The sequence below is a fragment of the Lepisosteus oculatus genome, unplaced genomic scaffold, assembly GCF_040954835.1.
Source record: "Lepisosteus oculatus isolate fLepOcu1 unplaced genomic scaffold, fLepOcu1.hap2 HAP2_SCAFFOLD_83, whole genome shotgun sequence".
Taxonomy (NCBI): domain Eukaryota; kingdom Metazoa; phylum Chordata; class Actinopteri; order Semionotiformes; family Lepisosteidae; genus Lepisosteus; species Lepisosteus oculatus.
In genome coordinates this window covers 517781-541803 of record NW_027168394.1, presented here as the reverse complement: position 1 = coordinate 541803, position 24023 = coordinate 517781, and the positions used below count along the sequence as shown (strand labels likewise).

At 43.1% G+C, this 24023-nt stretch overlaps 6 non-coding genes across 6 annotated transcripts; 5 read left to right on the top strand and 1 right to left on the bottom strand.

The window, feature by feature from the left end:
• The first annotated feature begins 2422 nt into the window (after window positions 1–2422).
• Window positions 2423–2504, top strand: trnas-aga (transfer RNA serine (anticodon AGA)). Its single transcript has one exon. It is a non-coding gene; the product is annotated as a tRNA-Ser (tRNA).
• An 840-nt stretch (window positions 2505–3344) lies between these two features.
• Window positions 3345–3418, top strand: trnai-aau (transfer RNA isoleucine (anticodon AAU)). Its single transcript has one exon. It is a non-coding gene; the product is annotated as a tRNA-Ile (tRNA).
• A 6957-nt stretch (window positions 3419–10375) lies between these two features.
• trnav-aac (transfer RNA valine (anticodon AAC)) lies at window positions 10376–10448 on the top strand. The gene has a single exon. It is a non-coding gene; the product is annotated as a tRNA-Val (tRNA).
• Window positions 10449–11295: 847 nt separating this feature from the next.
• Window positions 11296–11367, top strand: trnae-uuc (transfer RNA glutamic acid (anticodon UUC)). Its single transcript has one exon. It is a non-coding gene; the product is annotated as a tRNA-Glu (tRNA).
• A 5745-nt stretch (window positions 11368–17112) lies between these two features.
• Window positions 17113–17186, bottom strand: trnat-agu (transfer RNA threonine (anticodon AGU)). The gene has a single exon. It is a non-coding gene; the product is annotated as a tRNA-Thr (tRNA).
• A 3612-nt stretch (window positions 17187–20798) lies between these two features.
• Window positions 20799–20880, top strand: trnas-cga (transfer RNA serine (anticodon CGA)). Its single transcript has one exon. It is a non-coding gene; the product is annotated as a tRNA-Ser (tRNA).
• Window positions 20881–24023: the final 3143 nt, after the last annotated feature.

The window sequence follows — 24023 nt, the reverse complement described above, 5'->3', positions numbered from 1 at the left end:
TTGGTTGCAGACAAATGGAGACTAACAGGTGATGTCCTAGGACATGACTACATTGTGACACTCGGTGGGGATGGTGACCATTGCTTGGAAAAGAGTGCGAGGCCCCTTTAGAAAAACATTTTGTTAACAGGCATTCTGCCTCAGCCTAAACACCTATAGCTTGCAAAGCGCATGCTATTAGACAGGCACCTCTGCAAGACCTTAAGAGTCTCTTAAACTAGTGATAGTAAGGTGTTCCCAATGGGCGATGTTCGGCTTTCAAATCATCTCTCCGTGGAAGCGCCGAGATGCAGCTGTTTAAGGCTTAGAAGCAGCTGACTGTTTTACTACCTAGCTGATCACTGTCAGTCAGGGAGCTTAGAGGTGAAAAGCCTGTCTGAGAGACAATTCGCCGTCGATCAGTTCAATATGTTCCGTACCAGCTCGGCGCATCTGAGATCGTCTTGGTAGCCGTGTAGCTCATATGAGTGAAAGCGTGTGTGTCAGGACTCTTACTTGGCCATCCCAACATACGGAATTTCTACTGTTTCAGCCACTCTGTTGTTGATGTACTCCTTTGTTTTTGTCATGCTGCATGACCCAGCGTCTTTCGAGTTTTAGATCACAGGCAGACACCCTGACATTCTGCTGTAGAATTTCCTGATACATCTTGGAATTCATCGGTCCCTCGATGATTGCAAGCCGTACAGCCTCCGCCATGCTTCCCAGGTGGGATGAGGTTTTGGAGTTGGTATGTGGTGTTTTGTTATCTCCAAACATAACGCTGTGCACATTTACCAACAAGTTCAACTTTTGTCACGTCTGTCCACAGAACATTGTTCCAGGAGTTGTGGAACATCCATGTGGTCTTTAGCAAACTTGAGAGGGGCAGTGGTGGTTTTTTTTGGGGGGAGAGCAGTGGTTTCCTCCGTGGTGACCTCGCATGATCACCACTCCTGTTCAGATTTCTTCTTATGGTGGACTCATGAACACAGACGTAAGACAAAGTCAACCACCTGTTCGCTAGATCCCATCCCCACTCAGCTAGTCAAAGATTCCCTCGAAGGACTGGCAGGACCTATAATTAGTATGATGAATGCATCGCTTGCGTCAGGCGTCGTACATGATCAATTTAAGGTAGTGGTTCTTAGACCGCTCCTTAAGAAGTCAAATTTGGATCCACAAGTTCTTAACAACTACAGGCCTGTCTCAAAGGTCCCATTTCAATCTAAAAGTCTTGAAAGAATAGTTGTTGCCCAACATCAAATGGATTCAAATAATATACTTGAGAAATTTCAGTCTGGTTTCTGAAACTGTATTAACAAGAGTCGTAAATTATATTCTCTTAGCTACTGATGCGGGGAATGCAACAGTGCTAGGAATGCAAACTTTAGGTTGCGCTTCTTCATGCTGCATCATTGGCATGAGTGGAGCTTTTTAAACGTCTGTACTTACTGCGCCCCATAAGAAATCGTTTGTCCCTGTTCAAAAGAGATTGTGCGATGTCCTGCAGCGTTCGCAAAGCAAACCTTTGAAAGTTTGAATAGAGGAATTTATTCTGCTTCCTGTGCGTGCAGTAGTTACAAACTTGAACGTCTTTACACGATCTCCTGCAGTTTTCAGTGGGCAGGCTTGGTCAGATGGCTTGGAAAAACGCACTGTGTTTCGGCTCGGGAAACATCATGAGCAGTGTCCTGCATGTTTTCTGTGTATAGCTGTCTTTTAACGCATACAGAATTCATTCGAAATCATTGATTTCTCCAATTAACAAGGGTCCCTTAAAGGATGAGTCAAAGTAACGTCTAATCGGATTAGTTTCCTTAGAGCTGGTTCAGAGTTTGCTCAAGAGTTTACCTTTCACAGATGAGCAAAGAAGAATGTTGGGGGTGCACGCTTCAAGGCACCTTACAGCTGTAGGGAGTGATACGAGACGATTCGTGGCGTGTGCTCGTTCCCATATACCATACGCACCGGCGTGCAGTGCTAGGATGACGTACAATACCGCTTGGGCACGTAACGGCGTTATATGCAAGTGCGGGACGTGAGGGTTTTCGTTTGTTCGTTTTGTTTTGCTCTGCTTTGCTTTGTTTTGCTTTCCATCGCGTTGGTAAGAGCGTAAATAAAAAGGCGATTCCTGCGTCTACCACTAATGTAAGAGGTATTTCAAGTGCGACGTGGTGCGGCTTTTCAAATGCTTGTGGGCATTTCTCTGTTGTTGATTCTTTTTTTGTGTGTAACAAAGTGGAATTTTCATGTCCGGACGGGGAGACTTTATCATTCCGACATGAAGCCACCCTTAAGTCCTCTGAGGCGTGTCTGTCTGCAAGGCTTGTATTTTGGAAATGTTTTTTTGAAACGGAGAACGACTTTGAAATAGGCTTCCGCCGGCGCCTCGCGATCCAGGTAAGATTGTAGCAACAACGCAGCGGCAGCGGGGCTTGCTGTAGTCGTGGCCGAGTGGTTAAGGCGATAGACTAGAAATCCATTGGGGTCTCCCCGCGCAGGTTCGAATCCTGCCGACTACGTTGTCCGCCTCCAGTCGGTGTGTTCCGGCGCAAGCAAAGAAGCGCGCCTCTTTGCTGTTCCTGGTGGTTTTAAAACGCCCAATCGCTTGTACCCGCTGCCTTGAAAATAAATTCTTCAGCATCCGCGAATGGCATTTTGCAGCTGGAAGCATATGTCGACGCTTTTTGCACAGAGCACCAAAAAAGCGTCTTTTTTGAAGGCCCAGACACTGAGCATTGGTGGTTCAGTGGTAGAATTCTTGCCTGCCACGCGGGAGGCTTGGGTTTGATTCCCGGCCAATGTAGTGGCTTTTGCAGCGAGCAGCTCCATCACTTGCATCCCCTTGCAACTCGCAACTGAAAACCCACTGAAGCTTAGCAGGTGTGAGCCAGGTCAGTACCCGGATGAGGGTAAGCTACAGGGAAAAACAAAGCTTCCAGCTGGAAGCGGTGTTAATGGTGCCGGCGGGGGGGCGCTCACCCTGAGGTCTGTGCGGGTCCCAATGTCCCAGCATAGTGACGGAGACGCTGTGTTGTAAAAGGGCGCTGTCTTTCGGATGAGATGTAAAACCGAGGTCATAGTGCTCTGTGGTCATTAAAAATGACCACCAAAACCTTTGACAAAAGCTCTTGGTAATTGATGGTCTTCAATAATGCTTCTCCTTTAGGTACATTTTAAATCAGCTGAAAAATGCTGTGAAATGGGGGGACTCTTCAGGCCAGTGTAGGATTTGGGTTACAAGAACATGAAACTGCACGAGAAAGCCCGTACACTGAATTACACGGCTTTCTATTCAAAGGAGGGCAAAAGAAATTCCCTGAGTTCGATTATTTGCAGCACAGAGAGGACCACCGTCATGAGGCCGGTTAGCTCAGTTGGTTAGAGCGTGGTGCTAATAACGCCAAGGTCACGGGTTCGATCCCCGTACGGGCCAGGTTCTTTTCTCCTCTCTTACCAAAGCTGTTAGGTTCCTTTCCGTGGTGAGAGGGGTTGTCATGCAACGCTGCCACATAGTGCCGACAGACAAGAGTGTTGCGGGAGAAGAGAAAAGTGTTTGAAGATTTAAGAGTGTCTTAGGTGGAGTCAAAATCAAGTGTCACAAATGCAAGTGGTTGGATTTCCAATGTTTAATATGGTAAAAATAAGCAGAAGTTATCTGCCGGTCATGGCACAGTCTGCCATGCTTTTGTCAGATACTGTAAAGTGGTGTTGAACTGGAGCCTCACCATTTGCATATGTGAGGCTCCAGTTATACATCGAGTGTCACATTAAATGACAAATATGAAGAGAGTTAAAGCAGCTGGAGAGGTTTTCTTACAACTTTTGAGCTGACACAGTTTTGGAAAATGTTTCCTTCACGCTGCACTGTACAACATAGGCAGCCAAGAGTCTCCAAAACAAAACAGAATTGACAGATAGGAGAAAATTCCCACTCGTCCTGAAGTTCCCAAAATCCAGCACTGAGCGTAAACAAAGTGTCGAAGTAGCGTGGGAATGCTAACCCTAACCCTAGCTGGAGTTTGAGCAATCCAGCACTGAGCGTAAAAAGATGAGTCAAAGTAACGTCTAATCGGATTAGTTTCCTTAGAGCTGGTTCAGAGTTTGCTCAAGAGTTTACCCAGTGGGCATTGATTCGTCGAATATACGTATATTCACGGCGAAAATACGGCTATACGTATATATACGTCGCCTCGACGTATAATCAACGTCGAATTGCAACCGTAAAATCGACGACATTAATAAACGCATATATAACGTCGAAAACACATCTAACACAGTGCCTGAGGCTTTTTACTGTATGTATCGTGTGTGCCGCAACTAGGAGTATACGGCACTCTGCACAGTGTACGAAGTAAATTATTTTCGCAGTAATTAATTTACACGTGTATAATAAATATAGTAAATATAATAAATTAATTACTGCGAAAATAATTTTCTTCGTAAATCCTGCAATCCAGATGATTGGGGTATTGGTGCATGGCTACAGTCTGTGCTAGGAACATGGAGAGGGTCTCTGGTTCAATACATATTTGTGGGTCTGGTATTATTCGTTATGATCATATCGTTAATATCCTGTTTGAAAAACATGTGGACTAAAGCTGCTGCTTCTGTGCTAATTGTACGCCCTGAAGGGATCATGAAGGTCAAAAAATGATTTCATGGGAAAGGTTCTCTTATCTAGTGGCAGAACCTGATGGGTAGAACAATATAGCTTTAAGGGGGGTTACCCTTGGGAGTGATTCCCCTAGATGCAAATGATTATTGTGGTTTATTTGTTCATAATAAGATGTTTTGCAGGAACGGAACAAAGAGAAATTTTACAACTTCAGCTAGAATTGTTCTGCAAAACGTCACAGCTGAGGCAGGGGAACAATGTGTAGATTTTTCTAAGAGTTATTACCCAGTTGTTGACCAATCTGTTGACCAATGTTGACCAAAAAAGCCTAGGATTATGCTGGGCTCCAGCCCACAGGGATTTACCTGTGCTGTAAGAACTAATGAGTGAATAAGGAGACTGGATTCTGGTGAAAGACTTCAGGAAAAAGAAATGGTGTTCACTCAGGTGGAGGGGGCTGTACCAGGTGCTGCTGACCACTGCCACTGCTGTGAAGGTCACAGAAATGGTGCCCTGGATTCATGCTTCCCACTGTAAAAAGGTCACAAACGAACTGAGCAAAGCGCAGGAGTGATGTCTCCACAAGGACAGATGGGGATAACCTGCTTGGGACTGATGTGCACAGCCTTTTTCCTTTTTATGTAGAAGCCTGTCACCACCCCAAAAGAGGAAGAATCTAAACACGAAGCCTCTTTGTATACAAACTGGCTGAATGAAACTGATAATGAGGGGAATATGAGTAATTTGTGGTATAAATTTATAAATCATACTGTAAAGTTAAAGAAATTTAATGCATCTTGTTATATATGTGCTTTAATGCCTCAGTCTACAGCCTCACCCATGCGACTTTTTATGAAATGTACTCTTTTATTAATATCACGTTAGACGCTATCAAACAAGAATTAAGGGGAGTTAGATTAATGGCACTTCAGAACAGGTTCGTGCTGGACCTTCAAAATGCAGCATCTGGAGGAGTCTATGCTTTAGTAGGAGACTCCTGTTGTACATATATTCCAGCTAATGACTATGATTACGGAAATCTTACGCTCGCTATTCAGCATTTGAAAGAACTAAAAGACAAGGTGAATAAAGAGAGAGGCATAAAAGATACACCGGCTTTTCTCTCCTGGTTAGAATCACTGTTTGGGCCAGGGGGAATGTTTTTCTTTTAAGTTACTAACACCGATTATAGGGGCTGTGATACTTGTCTTCCTGTTTTTATGTTGCTGTATGACATGTATTATTCCAATGCTTCGAAATATGGAAATATGGTACCTAGGGGGATAAACTGTTCATCCTTCCAGTCTGGAGAATTGGCAGCTGTCTGACGTCAGTAAGTGATCCTTAAAAATTAATAGTTCCATGACAGTGTGCATCACCAGAAAATCAATTTCAATGCATTAAAACTCTTGTTATCCTTCTGATCATTGAAGTGTCATTGCCCCAGCACTGTATACTCTTACTTTTGACGCCTGTCTGAAGTTGGATCCATTTCTAAGAATGGTGACTCACATATCCTCCTGCTCAACTTTGGCTCAACCACACAAACTATGAAGTTAATCATCTGCTTTTGCTCCAAGATTTATGTTACTAGGCTCTCTCCTGGGGATCCTCGTGTTCAAATATTGCCCTTATTGTGGATGATCCATGACAGAATTCAGGGAATTCAGAATTCTGATACCTCAGCTCAGATTCTGACTGGGCAGACTGTCATTGCCTGGTGTGAATGTGTGCATATCTGTTTTTGTGCATGTTCTGTGGCCTGTTGTACAGTACATCACAAATGAAAGGGAAATGGAAAACTAAAATAAGACTCAAGTGTTTTATCTTTCATTAACAGTGTTTCATTAGTATCTGTGCTAGATCCTGTCATCCACTGCTTACCACGACAGGCTCTAGCACAGGATAGCAGCTAATACATTTAACAATCTCACTGCACAATGTTGTATATTCAAGGGCTGATCTTCTGTACTTTTTCTTTCACTTTTCATTTCCTAGAAACTCAGTCCTGCCAGGAATAATCTGAGAACAAAATCAATCTGAGTGAAAATCAAGCAGAGGAAGATTGTTTTACAGAGTCAACAAGGTCTAATTCAAGGTCATCAGCACTAACAACATTCTCTCTGGAGACAGGCGATAAGAAAATTGAAAGTGTGTATTGTTACACAACAGCAGAGACTATGAGTTATGCTATCATGAGAGTGGTGATGGATTTTTTTCATTGCTTAGTTTTGCAGGTTCTGTACATTTGAACATTCAAAGTGACTAAAGTAAAGGAGTTTTCCCTTTTTACCACATAATTCCCAAAGATCAACACTAATAGAAAGCCTAATTCCAGCCAAGATTCAATTACTGTCTCTCAGGCATCCCAGCAGTGGATTTCATGACTTCAGACAGCCATCTTTATCAGTGGAGAACTCAATGCTCTGAGGTTTACTGGCAGAGTCTCACACTGGGTAATATGTTGGTAAATAAGGTCCTATGGAATTCTACTATTGATAAATTCGACTATGGAACTGCGATGTGTCCTGAAAAAATCTTCTATGATAGTGGTACAGTCCATCACACCCCACCTACAGCCTTTAAAAGAGAAAAAAAAAACTGACAACAACAAAGTAAGTCTGTGGTGTAATCAGCTAGGTCTTGCAAACATACTTGACCTCTTCCAGCTACCAACATTACAAATGCTGTTTACACATTAGATGGTTATTTTTTGGCTTCTGATATTATGGTGGAAAAAGAGCCCTGGAATCTTTGTTGAAGGACAAAAGACGGAAAGAACGGGCAGTGTAACCATGGCGAAGAGAAGGGAAATATTGGAGAGAGCTTTTTTCATACACTTTTTATCATTGTTTTTCCAGCCCAACAATGATCAACAAATATGGGCAGGCGTCCTGTGCCAAATCCAATCTACCTTTCTTCCAAGCATACAGGAATGTCAGTGAATTAAATATTGACATATGAAAATACCCAAAAATATGCAATCACACATATGCAGTTTGAGCAAACATAAGACAATACCCAAGTACCACAAACTACCAGGCATCATTAGCAGTTCAGGTGGGGAGCTGTGTCAGCATGCGTAGGCTGCAAAGGAACAAGTAATAGGTCTATTCCATGCTTAAAAGAGAAGAAAGAAAACAACATTTCAGCCGTGGAGCCCTCACACCTGAAGAAGGCTCCACGGCCGAAACGTTGTGTTTTCTTTCTTCTCTTTTCATCTAGTGTCATTAGCCAGTTACTGTCAAAATAAAATAGAAATGGATAACATTCTAGAGAGAGTTTGAAATACCAAGGTACAATTTAAACCATATTTCTTCCACTACAACCACAATATTTTGGAGAGATCGCTGAGCCTAACTGTTCTGGCATGCCCGTTAGCCTCCGTCCTGCTTCAGCAATGAATGCAACGGGGCACATTCTGAGGGAGATGCGGTCAATCAGGTTGCAGGAAAACCACGCTATGCTTTTTTTTGAGATCCTGAAAAGGACAGAGGGGCCATGTATATGTGTGCAGCTGGATATGTAATTGCAGGTGGCGTAGCAAATTCTGCTGAAGCCCCACTGCCTGGTGTGGACGGTAGCTGTGCATGTTGCAGCAGAATTGTGCATGTGAGATCAAGGGGGCATGTCATGTGTTTGAGCACTTCACTCCCTTCCGGAAGCACGCGATTCCCCGAGTCCAAAAAATTTGTAAGTTCTTTGGATGACCTGTGGACCGATCTTTCACGATGAAGAATTCCTTAAGAAGAATAGATCTCGGCCCACCATCCCAATGCCTCCATCTCAAAACAGCAACCTCCCACTGCCCTTAGTCTGCAAGGCAGTCCTTTCAAGTGCGATGATGACGCCGGGACCTTCGTTGCCTATTGTACGAGCTGAACTTTTGTGCTCATCAATTCAACGCTCTTTCCATCAACTCATCTTGTCTTTTGACGCTTCGTGTTTTGTGCTCCTTTGACTATCGGCATATCGGGTGACTGCAAACACTGAAGTTCTTGCTTACGGAGTGTGGAACAGTGTTTTCAAGTGATCGCTGTTCTGTCATGTTGACGCCGAGTGAATCTTTCTTTGGCAACATGGGCAGGCTGACAGCAGCGCGAGCGAAAGTAATGGCAAATTTCTTGACTTATTTCTGAATGTGAATGTTCTTTAGAAAAGGGATGCGGCGTTGCTTCTCCCCCGTGTAAAGGTCACGCATTCCAGACGTGGTTATGAGCGAACAGTTGCCGCAAGTGTTTGAAAAGAGCAAGAGAGGAAGCAGCCCTGCCCCGTGTGAGGATCAAACTCAGGACCTTCAGATGATGAGACTGACGTGCTACCAACTACGCCAACGAGGCCAGCTGCAGTACACAGCCGGAAAGTTTGCCTCATATGGATTTCAGTCGCCCGTTCCCTAATCTTTAGACGCCCTCTGCTGGATGTTGCATTTGCCTTTTGATCTCACCGATACTTTTTTGGTCTGTTTCTGTTGCGAGTCTGTTTTTCAGATCTCACCTAGCACAAGTCTCTCTGGCTGAAGTGGCCTCTCTGCTTCAGCATCGTGCCCTCACTCAGCCATTAAAAACGTCACTCGGACTTCTGACATGCTGACATGAAATGTCAAGAGAGAGTGGCGGAGACGCTTAAGGCAGAGAGAAGATGAAGAGGGGGCGTGGCTGCGAAATGATTGACAGCTGCATGACGCTCTCCATGCAAGGCGTGACCACAGGCTAAAGGACACCTTTCGGCACATCAAGCTCTAAGCACACACCTGGAGGACGTGGGAAATGATCCTGCTACCTCTCGCATGCAAAGCGAGCGCTGTACCATGCAAGCTAGCCCCCCTCGCTGGGGCTCATGCCTCGGTGTCGCCTAGTGCCGCTTGTTCCCCTCTTACCGGTGCAGTTCACTGCCCTTCGTCTGCAAGGCAGTCGTGTAATTGCGGCTTTCTTGACTTATTGATGAAGGTCTGACTGGACGAGTGAATGACGCCTCTCCCCCGTCCTCAAGCTCGCTGACAGAATAAAATGGAAAGTGCTGCCATGGCTCATTGGTTAAGGGGTATGATTCTCGCTTAGGGTGTGGGAGGTCCTGGGTTCAACTCGCGGATGAGCCCTTGTGTGTTCTTTTTGTCCTCGTCCACAAGACTGGGAACTGATATCCACATCACCTTGCAGCATCTGCTTATGGCAAACGATGGAATGTGACTAATGACTGAACGAGCCTGGTGAATACTCATCACGTGGCACAATGAGAGCGTGCAGTCAGCTGTCCAAGGCAGCAACCTCATTGCTCGTTCAAAAGAACACGTACTGAAAACTCATCACCACTATGTCGTAAATGAGCACCGCGATCGCTTGTTGTCATGCGTCCTTACTTGGGAAATGCAGAAGCAAAAACTGCCCTCTCTCAGCCACCGAAACGTGTGCGGCTCGCCTTGCACTCTCTGCGCCTCGCATATTTATGGAGCTGTCTGCTCTTCTTTCTGTTGAAGTGCGCAAGTTACGGGGCGTACTGCACACTATGATGTGCTCAATGACAGCTTTCAAGATTTGAAAACTATGAGCTTGATGGCTCAAGTCGAACGAATGTGGTTGTTACGCAATTGATGATCAAACGCACGTATTCTAACGATTCGTGAGAGTATGTTCTAAAGGTCCCTGGCTCGATCCCGGGTTTCGGTGTTTTGTTTCATCGCGCCCTTTGTTCCTCTCTCCAGCGCCCCCTGCCTAAAGTGACGTGTCCCTTTCTCAGCCCGAAACGCAAGCGAGACACCAGCAGCAATCCCTGCAGGTTTCCGTGGTGTAGCGGCTATCACGTTTGCCTAACACGTGAAAGGTCCCCGGTTCGAGACCGGGCGGAAACAGCCTCGTTTTGCACGCTCCTGTACTTCACAGAGGTATTGAGCGACCGGTCATTTGTTCCCAATGTATTTCCGGTGCCTTCATGCACTCTTGTACCAAACGCACGTTCCTTCTGTATGCGGAGCCGATCATTTGCAATTGGGCTGTGCCGACAGATCAGGACGAGCTCTGTCGGCTCAAAAGCAGCGCAGGACCTGCAAGAACAACAGAAAGATTAGCATCCAGCGGGGGCTTCTTAGTGAGCCCAAGATCTCATCAAGAATCGGCTCCAGCAACAGGGCTGGGCGCATTGTTCCATTCTCCAACCACTCTCGGTGTAAACAAGTCCCTCCTGGTCTCTGCTTGAATTGCACTTTTCTGCGTTTGCTTTGGTGTAACTGGCTTCCCCTGCATGGGCGAATGTGAAGAAGATCCTTAGTAAGTCATTGAAGAAACCCGAGAAGAGGTCGGAGTGGTCCCTGTCGTTCATCAACGATCCAGTCAGGCAGTACTCCTCTGTAAAGCGCCGTTCGTTCACATCAATTGGCTTTTTTTTGCTTTCACTCGTGCAAGTAGTAAAAGCAGACGCCCCTATTCTGCTGTGACCCGGATTCGAACCGGGGTTGTTGCGGCCACAACGCAAAGTACTGACCACTATACGATCACGGCGAGTTACCGATACACACGGGGCAGGGCGGAAAAGGCTGTGCTCTCTTCGTGTGACATAATTCGGGAAAGTCCTGACGTTGCATTTCAACTGAGCCCCAGTATACATCGACCCTTCGACACTCTGAGTGACAACTCTCTTGCGTGTTTTCTCATATTTATGTAGTTTGCTTGCATGATGCCCGGAACAGCAGGGTTGCGCACTCCCATATGGTCTAGCGGTTAGGATTCCTGGTTTTCACCCAGATGGCCCGTGTTCGACTCCCGGTATGGGAACGTGTCAATTTTGCCTCCTGCTTTCCAAAAGATCAGCACTGTGTACGAAGGAGCCGCATTAAAACTACTCAACGTGCAAAACGTGCGAGAAGAGGGGGCGCTTGTTTCCAGCCGAAACTTCTCGCGTGTGAGACGAGCTGACCATCGCTGCAGGAGGTGGGAGGGTCACTCTGGTAGACAGGGCTGACCTTCGGCAATAGGATTTATACTCTCCAAGATGATATTTGCACTTTCTGGAGAGGCGATTTTCTCCACTTCAGTAGCCCGATTTCGTCGATTGCGTGGAGAGGGCTGTAGAATGTGGCGCCGTCTTTCCTGCTCCGTCCATGACAGGCGTGCTGGTCTCTGGAGAGAGAGCACGGTCCATCAGCGCACCCCAATAAAGGCACTGGAAGCAGCTGAATCGCATTGGCGAAGCTCAGCGCTGGGCCGCTGGGCACATCTGACCACAGTTTCCGTAGTGTAGTGTTTATCACGTTCGCCTCACACGCGAAAGGTCCCCGGATCGAAACCGGGCGGAAACAGACCAGACTTCTTCTGTCGCCACGCACAAAAGGGGATTGGGGATTCGCCTAGCGCTGTGATCGAACAGACCCACTCACCTCTTAGTGTGGCGGGATCTGCACAGTGCATGTCGCAGCGCATCCTGCTTTCACTTCAATGCGCGTCCTGATGTACCCCGGTCTCCCGCGTGACAGGTGGGGACAGGTGACAGGTCCACGTGACAGGTCCTATACTAACGAGGAAGACATCTCTCTCTCCGACCCCCGGCATCGTGTCCCGACCCACCGTGCTGGAAGCCGACTCGTGCTGTGATTCCTTTACGGAGCAGAAATGACAACCGAGGAGCCGAGAGATCATTTCAGCATTTCGCGTCTGAACGGAAAACACAAACGACCAACTCGGAATGATTTGCCTTTGACGCTTATCAAAGCGTTCTTTGTGCATCGAACAGACCCACTCACCTCTTAGTGTGGCGGGATCTGCACAGTGCATGTCGCAGCGCTCCCTGCTTTCACTTCAATGTGCTTCCTGATGTCGAGTCGTGTGCCGTGCGGAGGCTCTGAAAGCGAGAGCAATGAAAAGGTGCACGACGTTGTGTTAGAAAACAGAGAAGTGAAAGGCAGTCCTTTCTCTAAGGAGGTAAAAGAAAAGCTACTCCCCGTCAGGGAATCAAACCCTGGTCTCCCACGTGACAGGCGGGGATACTTGCCACTATACTAACGAGGAAGACATCGCACGCTCCGACCCCCGGCATCGTGTCCCGACCCAGCGTGCTGGAAGGCGACGCGTGCTGTGATTCCTTTACGGAGCAGAAATGACAACCGAAGAGCCGAGAGATCATTTCAGCATTTCGCGTCTGAACGGAAAACACAAACGACCAACTCGGAATGACTTGCCTTTGACGCTTATATACCTCTTAGTGTGGCGGGATCTGCACAGTGCATGTCGCAGCGCTCCCTGCTTTCACTTCAATGTGCTTCCTGATGTCGAGTCGTGTGCCGTGCGGAGGCTCTGAAAGCGAGAGCAATGAAAAGGTGCACGACGCTGTGAAATAAACATTAATAAACGCATATATAACGTCGAAAACACATCTAACACTAGGAGTATACGGCACTCTGCGCAGTGTACGAAGTAAATTATTTTCGCAGTAATTAATTATATTTACTATATTTATTATACACGTGTAAATTAATTACTGCGAAAATAATTTACTTCGTACACTGTGCAGAGTGCCGTATACTCCTAGTGTTAGATGTGTTTTCGACGTTATATATGCATTTATTAATGTCGTCGATTTTACGGTTGCAATTCGACGTTGATTATACGTCGAGGCGACGTATATATACGTATAGCCGTATTTTCGCCGTGAATATACGTATATTCGACGAATCAATGCCCACAGCTTGGCATACAAGGGTTTTGCGGAGGGGTCTTGCCACCTGCCTGAAAAAAAAACAGTAAAATGTTTGAGTGCCTATAGAGTTTCTATTTTTATTTTCTTGAGAAAAGTTGATACCATTTCCTGGAAACCCCGTCCCCCATCAGTGCGCGGTGCCCGGGGAAAAATCTGTAGGGGGGCGTCTGAAATTCTGAGCGGGGGTGATATTTCGGTTGAAACGGAGCTGTACGGTGCAGCTACCCAAATGAAATCTCGCAGCTATGCCATTGATTAGTGCTTCATGATAGAAGATATCGACTAGCAATCTGGTATTTGCGATGAAGTTCAGTTTCACATTTTTCGTCACTCTCACTGGAGAGTATTGCCTGGAGCGAAAAGTACCATAAGCGTTCATTTTTGCAGCTACATGGACGTTCTGAATCGTTAAGAAAAAATGTTGTAAAACCAACAGAAAGCACAGAGTGCTATAACTAGTCCTAGTTATATAACGATTTTAAGTATAATGATAAACTACTGCAAGGAATCGGCCCACCTGAGCAAACAGGATCGTAATGTTGACACTCAATAACGACACTGATATGTGCAGTTCCTGGACGGATAGCCCTCCTGCCCATCAAACAGACTGAGTGACTGTTCGTGTCATTTAGTGTTGTCTGACCATTGACAAAGTACAACTATTTTTTTAGGGCGCAAATTAAGTTAGGTAAATCTTTTTGCCCAAAACTGAAGGGGCAACATTCCCCCCTCCCCCCGTGATGCCAGGCCTGTCCCCAGCCTATTCCATAATGTCATTATATATAATACCATACAACAGTGACCGATCCTTACTAACTACATGCGTTAAAATTGCACATCAGCTCATAGCTGATTATCAATGTTATATTTCAACCAAAATATCGACAACATTAATAAACGCATACGTTGAGAAAATATCGAACCCAGCATATTTTCCGGTTATATACCACAATGCATTGCTAGTATTCGTTGGTCACCATTTTGGACACGTTTTTCAAACGTAGAAGTATATCCGCAAATATCTCAGCAATCCTCTTTTGACGAGTAAGTATGAACAATAATAATACTATCTGAATACATACAGATCTTTCTTAATATTATTTTGATTAAAATAGTACGTGAATAAGCAAAAAATGGCACATAAAATAGTGTGAATGGGGAAGATGACACAAAATCGTTTTGCCGTTTCTCTATTCTTATTCTATGTTGTACTTTCAAACTTTGGGTACTCTTTAATTAGGACAGACTTTATTGCTCAACTGCTATGATGCAAGCCAAATTTTATACATTTATTTCAGTTTTGAGCTTAGTAAACCGTTCATTTTTTAGATTATACTAAAGAAGATATTAATCATCATTTATTTGGGAAGTAATATTATATAATTTTCTCCTAGCTGCGGTGCTGAAGTCCCACCCTACATCAACAGAAAAAGAAATAAAGGAGCATGCAATGTGTTACTTGAAGAATGCATATGCAAGGCAGGGGGCCAGGAGATCTGGACACTGAAAATAATAGGTTTTTGGTTCTAACTGTTAGGACAATTAGACAGGGTTTGCAAATAGTGGAAAAAAATCATCTTAACTTCCATTGTAATATTTTTTTTTCTTGGAAATATAGAAGTTGTACATTTTAAAGTGTATATTTGAATCAAAATGTGGTTTTGAGTTAGTGTGTTAATGTAATTAGTTTTGTGTTTGTCATTACTATACTGTATATTGCCATGTTACCAGAATTTGTAGCTGAAGTTTAAGACTAGTTGTGTTTTTTATGATTATTGCCCATATGTTGATTGTTGATTGATTGTATACAATGTATAATTTGAAATACATATGTTTCAGGTGTGAATGTGTATTTTCAGAATACATTTCTAAATCTAATCATTGGCTTGGTTTACTTGTTTCTACACCTATAAAATCTATCTTTGATGTATAATAGACCTCTACCCATATACGTATAATAGACCTCTAAAGTTATGCGTATAATAGACCTCTAACCATATACGTATAATAGACCTCTAAAGTTATCCGTATAATAGACCTCTAACCATATACGTATAACAGACCTCTAACCATATACATATAATAGACCTCTAAAGTTATACGTATAATAGACCTCTAAAGTTATACGTATAATAGACCTCTAACCATATACGTATAATAGTCCTCTAAAGTTATCCGTATAATAGACCTCTAAAGTTATCCGGAACTCCAACCATATATGTATAATAGTCCTCTAAATTTATCCGTATAATAGAACTCCAACCATTTATGTATAATGAACGTCTAAACATAGACGTATAATTGACGTATAACTTTAGACGTATATTAGAATTTCATTCTAGACGAATTGTAGACCACATTTAGACGTATAAGGTATGCGTTTAATAGACGTATATTATACGTCTTTTGCCCACTGGGTGGGCTCCAGATGCACATGGAAGCAATCAAGTGTTTCATCCGAGCTGTTTCAAAGACTGCCCAAGAGCTTTCCTTTCACAGAGGCGCAACGATTAATGATGGGGGTGCACCCTTCAATGCGCCTTACGACTCTAGGGAGTGATTGAGACGATTCGTAGCGTGTGCTCATTTCTCTCCATTCCCCGTGTTGCAGTGGTAGGATGACGTAAATTACTGCTTCGACACGTAACGGCATTATAATCACGTGCAGGAGCTGAGGGCTTTAGTTTTGTTTCGTTTTCCATGGCGTTCGTAAGCGCGCAAATCAAAGGCAAGTCCTGCGTCTAACACGAACGTAAATGCTTTTGAAAGTGCAGTGTGGTGCAGCTTGTAAAATCCTTGTCCACATTTGTGGTTTGTTGATGTTTGTTCTGTCTGCCAAAGTTGCATTTTGACATCCGGACGGGGAGACTTTATCATTTGAACGTGAAGCCAGCCTTAAACCCTCTGAGGCGTGTTTGTCTGCCGGCACGTATCTTGTGAAAGGTATTTTTTTTTAACGGAGAGCGACTTTGAAAAAGTTTCCGCAGCCACCTCGCACTGCGTTGAAATCCGTTGGGGACTCCCCGCGCAGGTTCGAAACCTGCCGACTCCGGCATCTGCCGCACGTTGCCTTGTGCCTGCGCGGTAAAGGTGAAGTGCCGCTTCTCCTCTCCTAGTACTATAAAAACGCTAAATCGCTTGGCCCCGCTGCCATGGAAATCAGTTCTTCAGATAACCACACACTTTGCGTTCGCACCTCTGGTGCTCTACTTATGCCTTTGAAAACCTAATGAATAAAGCTGAAAGAACCGACACAATATGTAGGTGCTCATAAAGCACGCAGTAAAGAACTGTTAACAGCAAGGGTTTCAGTGGGTTAACTGAGGAGAAGGCGTGATCGTTAATTGTTTACTTTTTATTTGGTGTTAGAAACACTCTTACTGTGCATGACGTGCAACAAATGTAGCCACAGAAATTGCATCACGCTTTCATGTATGCTATTGCAGACACCAACGTTGCCTAGATAGAAAACCGAAATAGCCGTGGGTTTGCTTGCTGGTCTGAAGGATCTCTCTTCGAATCTCTATCATTTGTCAATGGAAGTAAAAGGCGCTGCAATCTCATACGTTCAGAATCAAAACCGCAGCTGTTGTTCGACTTTATTTCTTGACTAATTACAACTGAGTGTCACATGAGCAGTTACATAAACTTGTCTGGTATATTTGAACACAAATGCCGTTCTTCAATTCAAACTAACAGTACATTGTCAGGGACATTGTCAGGGTCAGTTCTATACAAACAAGAGACAGCCAAGAGAATATTTCTACCTTTCATGTGGACTACGTGTTGACTTACTGATCGGAATAATAAGAAGACAGAACAAAAAAAGGCACCGCTGGTATTCGGACCCAGGATCTCCTGTTTACTAGACAGGCGCTTTAACCAACTAAGCCACGGCGCCCCGGGAGCGCTGTCCTTTTGCAGCCACTTGGACACACCACTCAGACACATCTGCATTCGGTGTGTGCTCCGCCTGCTCGCTGAGCAAGTTGCCACCTTTACATACAATAGCAACATCGACAACAAGAGAAAGGATGAGAAATGGCTTTTATCTGGAACTTTTCATGTCCAAGGAACTCAATGTGCTTTCTGTGTACAACAGGGCCACTGAACTCCACACTGGCCACTGAACCACAGCAGTGGCTTGCTGGCTTGATGTCTCCCAAGGAAAATGTTGAAATTGCATGTGGAACAGGAAAATGACTCTCAGGTGCCCATTGCTCATTTTCAGACACATTTATGCAATACTTTCACCATGCGTTGAGCAATAGGGATTAAAGATAGCAGAGGTAAGGTTTAAAAGTGATTCTGAGGTGCAACACATCAGCGATACAGCTAGGCATCTGAAATGCGGGGTTTGAGAGCCCTTCAGGGAACACCGTACCCTAAAGGTACCAGAAGTCCACTAGTATAAGCATTAAGTCACTGTCACCACTGTTACAATGTGATTGCTACATATCTTCATTTCTTTGGTTTTTAAGGAGTAAGAGTGAAGGGGGTCTAAATCTGCGATCCAGTGTGTTGAAGTATTTCACAACACTACCTGTAGCCCGTCTGAAAATAAATCCTCATTCTGATTATTGCTCTGGGCATGTACCAATAAATTACTGAGCATATATATATCTCACTGTGTTGAAGCTAGAGACCTGTATGTAATAATATGATGCTAAAATGTTATTTTCACATATATTAATGTTATAAATGATTGCTTATGCTTTATAAACAAACCTAATTAAAATAAAAGCTTAAGTTATGTATTTATCTTGTACCATAGAACATGATTTTCTTTGTATTTCAAGCCCACAAAGTGTCCAAATGACGCACTACATGATATAAGGAAGATTATCACATGCATATCGGTATTATCTTTCTTATGAAAATGCATTCCTTTCATTACCTTTTACTTTTTAAAATGAACTCAAATTGTGTATAATGTAATAATTTAAGTAGAATAGATTCTAATAATATAATGATCCAGTGTGTTGCACTACTTCACTGCTTCACTGCTCTATGCCGTCTGGAAATAAATCCTCAGACTGCTTACTGCCCTGGGCATGTACCAATAAATTACAGGAGCACATCTATATATCACTGCGTTGAAGCAGGAGACACACAATCACTGCAAGCACATCCTAAATACAGTGTTCCATCACCTTTGACCTCATCCAGAACATATCATTTCTTGAAAGGGATTGCTGTCCGAATGCACATCTGAATCCCAAACAGAATCTCTAGTAATATACGATCGTTTGTGAAACATGCAAATGACTGTCTCAGGGGCCCATTCCTCATTGTCAGACACATGTATGCAATGCTTTCACCGTGCATTGAGCAATAGGGATTAAAGACGCCACAGGTAAGGTTAGATGTCATGTTCTATGATAATTTCTTTCAGCATTAGGGACTAAATATACTAAACGTATGATGCTAAAATGTTATTTTCACATATATTAATGTAATAAATGATTGCTTATGCTTTATAAACAAATCTAATTAAAATAAAAGCTTAAGTTTTGTATTTATCTTGTACCATAGAACATGATTTGCTTTGTATTTCAAGCCCACAAAGTGTCCAAATGTTCTATGATCATTTCTTTCAGCATTAGGGACTAAATATACCAAACGTATGATGCTAAAATCCTGAAAAAAGGATGTGCTCCATCTTGTCAGTAGATTGGATTCCAAAACTGATTTGGGTCAATATACATTATCTTTGAAGATAAGGTACAGTCTACTGTAGGGAACCATCAACTTAGAAAGCATTGACCTTCCCTGGGGGTCAGGTAGGTGCAAAAGATAAACCTTTATCCTATCTTTATATTAAGATAAGTGGCCAAGCAGTATTTTTCCAAGTTTCACCAAGCTCATCATGTTGCCATAGTAGACAAAGTTCTATAAAATGTTAAATAACTTTTAAAAAAAGCATCTTGGTCTTTCAGTACTGTACAAGGTGAATTAAACTGTCCCTGGTAATAAAAAGTAATTAGAAGCATCCCAGAAACTTTATCTCTAGAAACATTAGTTGTTTTATATCATGTAATTTAGTGTGATGTTGTCAGAATTCAAGGACATTATCACACACAGAAATTGGTTCAGTTAAATCTAAAAAACACAGCTAAACATGGGTTTAAATGTAAAATAGAAGTCTTACCTCTTGTCAAAAGATTTAATTCAAGAAGCGATGTAATAAATGATTGCTTATGCTTTATAAACAAATCTAATTAAAATAAAAGCTTAAGTTTGGTATTTATCTTGTACCATAGAACATGATTTTCTTTGTATTTCAAGCCCACAAAATGTCCAAATGACGCACTACATGATATAAGGAAGATTATCACATGCATATCGGTATTATCTTTCTTATGAAAATGCATTCCTTTCATTACCTTTTACTTTTTAAAATGAACTCAAATTGTGTATAATGTAATAATTTAAGTAGAATAGATTCAGGTAGGAAATATAGAGTCATGACGTTTATGGCTGACATCATTTCACATGGGTGAATTTTAAGCTAAGAAACAAAAACATTTACAATGAAGATACCATTGCTTAATTTTTAATGCCTTTAAAAAATAAATACCTCCTGAGAATAATTTGCCACTCCCAGATCCTTGGTAAGGTACTGTTTGAATCCAATCAGGAGAGGAGCATCCAGGGAGTGCTTTCTATAGAGTCCAGCTTGGGCCACTCTCTTCCGGCCTGCTGATACTGTTTAACTACTCAGGGCCTGTAAGGATATAAAACACCGGTTTAAACATTTTATACCTATAAGACAAATAGAATTTTAGTAAAAAATAGATACATCTGAAAAATAAAAAGTCTTACTGCTGATAGAGTTCTTCAGAGCTCACATCTTCCCCTTCCTTATCCGCTTCTGTTTCAGTTTCTAGAGCAGCCTCTGGCATCTCTTCCTCCTGGACAGCGGCCTCTTGCTCAGGGCCGCTGGAATGCAGGTAGATTCTTTTCAACATGCTTTTACATAATATGTTGTAACAATGATTTCAAAAAGAAACTACAGAAGCCTTACAGATTAAAAATATCTCACCTTGTGCTCATTTCCCTCTATTCCCCGTGTTGCAGTGGTGGGATGACGTAAATTACTGCTTCGACACGTAACGGCATTATAATCAAGTGCAAGAGCTGAGGGCTTTACTTTTGTTTCGTTTTCCATGGCGTTCGTAAGCGCGCAAATCAAAGGCAATTCCTGCGTCTAACAGGAATGTAAATGCTTTTGAAAGTGCAGTGTGGTGCAGCTTGTAAAATCCTTGTCCACATTTGTGGTTTGTTGATGTTTTTTCTGTCTGCCAAAGTTGCATTTTGACATCTGGACGGGGAGACTTTATCATTTGAACGTGAAGCCAACCTTAAACCCTCTGAGGCGTGTCTGTCTGCCGGCACGTATTTTGTGAAAGGTATTTTTTTTTTTAACGGAGAGCGACTTTGAAAAAGTTTCCGCAGCCACCTCGCACTCCGTGTTAGATTATAGGAGGAATGCGGCAGCGGCGAGCTCGCTGTAGTCGTGGCCGAGTGGTTAAGGTGATGGACTCGAAATCCATTGGGGACTCCCCGCGCAGGTTCGAATCCTGCCGACTACGGCGTCTGCCGCACGTCGCTTTGTGCCTGCGCTGAAAAGGCGTAGTGCCGCTTCTCCTTTCCTCGTGCTATAAAAACGCTAAATCGCTTGTCCCCGCTGCCATGGAAATCAATTCTTCAGGTAACCACACACTTTGTGTTCGCACCTCTGGTGCTCTACTTATGCCTTTGAAAATCTAATGAATAAAGCTGAAAGAACCGACACAATATGTAGGTGCTCGTAAAGCACGCAGTAAAGAACTGTTAACAGCAAGGTTTCAGTGGGTTAACTGAGGAGAAGGCGTGATCGCTAATTGTTGACTTTGTATTTGGTGTTAGAAACACTCTTACTGTGCATGACGTGCAACAAATGTAGCCACAGAAATTGCATCACGCTTTCATGTATGCTATTGCAGACACCAACGTTGCCTAGATAGAAAACCGAAATAGCCGTGGGTTTGCTTGCTGGTCTGAAGGATCTCTCTTCGAATATCTATCATTTGTCAATGGAAGTAAAAGGCGCTGCAATCTCATACGTTCAGAATCAAACTCGCAGCTGTTGTTCGACTTTATTTCTTGACTAATTACAACTGTGTTGCATGAGCAGTTACGTAAACTTGTCTGGTATATTTGAACACAGATGCCGTTCTTCAATTAAAACTAACAGTACATTGTCAGGGACATTCAGTTCTATAAAAACAAGAGACAGACAAGAGAATATTTCTACCTTTCATGTGGACTACGTGTTGACTTACTGATCGGAATAATTGAAAAGTTCGGGTCATAGCCGATGCAGTGCGTGCTAATTAGAACAACAGCAACGCTGAGCTCTCAGCACCGTACTGAGCCCAGGTGTTTTTCTAAAGCTGTCAGGTGCAGTTCATTTACAGTACGCCCCGTGTCTCAACGGTAGGACGGAGTCAAATACTGCCTCGACACGCAACAGCATTATAATAAACCGCAGGACTTGAGGGCTGTTCTCTTTGAATGTTCCAAGGCATTCGTAAGAGCGTAGGTCAAGGGCCATTCGTGCATCTCCTGTAACTCGAGTAAAAATGCTATTCAAAGTGCAGTGACTGAAATCGTCGTCCACATGTCTCCGTTGTTGATTTCTTTCTGTCTAAGAAAGTTCTATTTTCATGTCCGAACGGGGAGACTTTATCATTCCAACTTGAAGCCACCCTTAAGTACTCTGAGGTGTGTGTCTGCTTACACGTATGGCGTAAAAGGTTTCTTAAACGGAGAGCGAACTTGAAAAAAGTTGCCGCCGCCTCGCACTCCCTGTTCGATTGTAGCAAGAAGCCAACAGCTGGCGTATTTACTGTAATCGTGGCCGAGTGGTTAAGGCAACAAACTTGAAATCTGTTTGGGTCTCCCTGCGCAGGTTCAAATCCTGCCGACTACGGTGTCCTTTGCATTTGCTCTCGTGCGTGCATGAAAAAGGACCAGCGCTGTTTTGTTTTCGCTGGGACCTTTAACACTCTAAATCGCCTAGACCCACTGCCTTGGAAATCGATTCTTCAGCACCCACGAGTGACGCTTTGCAGCTGGACGCAGATAACGATGCTTTTCTGCAACGAGCTTTCCAGCTGAATTTTCTCGGCAGCTCCATACTGAACCTGTTCTCCATTGCAACATAGCGGAGGCTCGTCACGTCTATAGCAAGGCTGTGTAGGACCGCATACGCCACAGTGACTTGTACACAGACCACATGAAAGGCAAGCAAAATACACTTTTAAAATTCCAAAGACTCACAAGGTCAGAGGAACAGCGATGACCTGAACAGATCTGTTACAGAAGTCTAGGTTGACCTTTTTAGAGCTGTACTTGCATTTTTGTTTAATAGAAGATCAAATCTACTCGCATGTACCAGCACCTTACAGTTTATTGATGTTAATTCTATTTAAGTAATAAGATTGCTAACGATGTTTGACTTTAGCCGGTGTTTTTTAGAACAAATTGCTTACTCTTCTGTAAGGAATACGCAGTACGTGCCTTTGTCAGTCATTGCTCACCATACCTGTAACTTTCTTATCTAACTCACTTCCTCAAATGGTGAAGGTCCACAAACATAAATGAAAAAAACCCTTGTTGTAGATGAGGTGCACAAAAAAGCAGCCCCTGATAGTGTATAACACATTTATACTATTGCAAATAGTATAGAAAATTATATAATATTACTTCCCAAATAAATGATGATTAATATCTTCTTTAGTATAATCTAAAAAATGAACGGTTTACTAAGCTCAAAACTGAAATAAATGCATCAAATTTGGCTTGCATCATAGCAGTTGAGCAATAAAGTCTGTCCTAATTAAAGAGTACCCAAAGTTTGAAAGTACAACATAGAATAAGAATAGAGAAACGGCAAAACGATTTTGTGTCATCTTCCCCATTCACACTATTTTATGTGCCATTTTTTGCTTATTCACGTACTATTTTAATCAAAATAATATTAAGAAAGATCTGTATGTATTCAGATAGTATTATTATTGTTCATACTTGCTCGTCAAAAGAGGATTGCTGAGATATTTGCGGATATACTTCTACGTTTGAAAAACGTGTACAAAATGGTGACCAACGAATACTAGCAATGCATTGTGGTATATAACCGGAAAATATGCTGGGTTCGATATTTTCTCAACGTATGCGTTTATTAATGTTGTCAATATAATGGTTGAAATTTAACATTGATAATACATCGCGGCTATGTGCCCCCTGCTATGAGCTGATGTGCAATTTTAACACATGCAGTTAGTAAGGATCGGTCACTGTTGTATGGTATTATATACAGTATAATGACATTATGGAATAGGATGGGGACAGGCCTGGCATCACGGGGGGAGGGAGGAATGTCGCCCCTTCAGTTTTGGGCAAAAAGATTTACCTAACTTAATTTGCGCCCTAAAAAAATAGTTGTACTTTGTCAATGGTCAGACAACACTAAATGACACGAACAGTCACTCAGTCTGTTTGATGGGCAGGAGGGCTATCCGTCCAGGAACTGCACATATCAGTGTCGTTATTGAGTGTCAACATTACGATCCTGTTTGCTCAGGTGGACCGATTCCTTGCAGTAGTTTATCATTATACTTAAAATCATTATATAACTAGGACTAGTTATAGCAGTCTGTGCTTTCTGTTGGTTTTACAACATTTTTTTCTT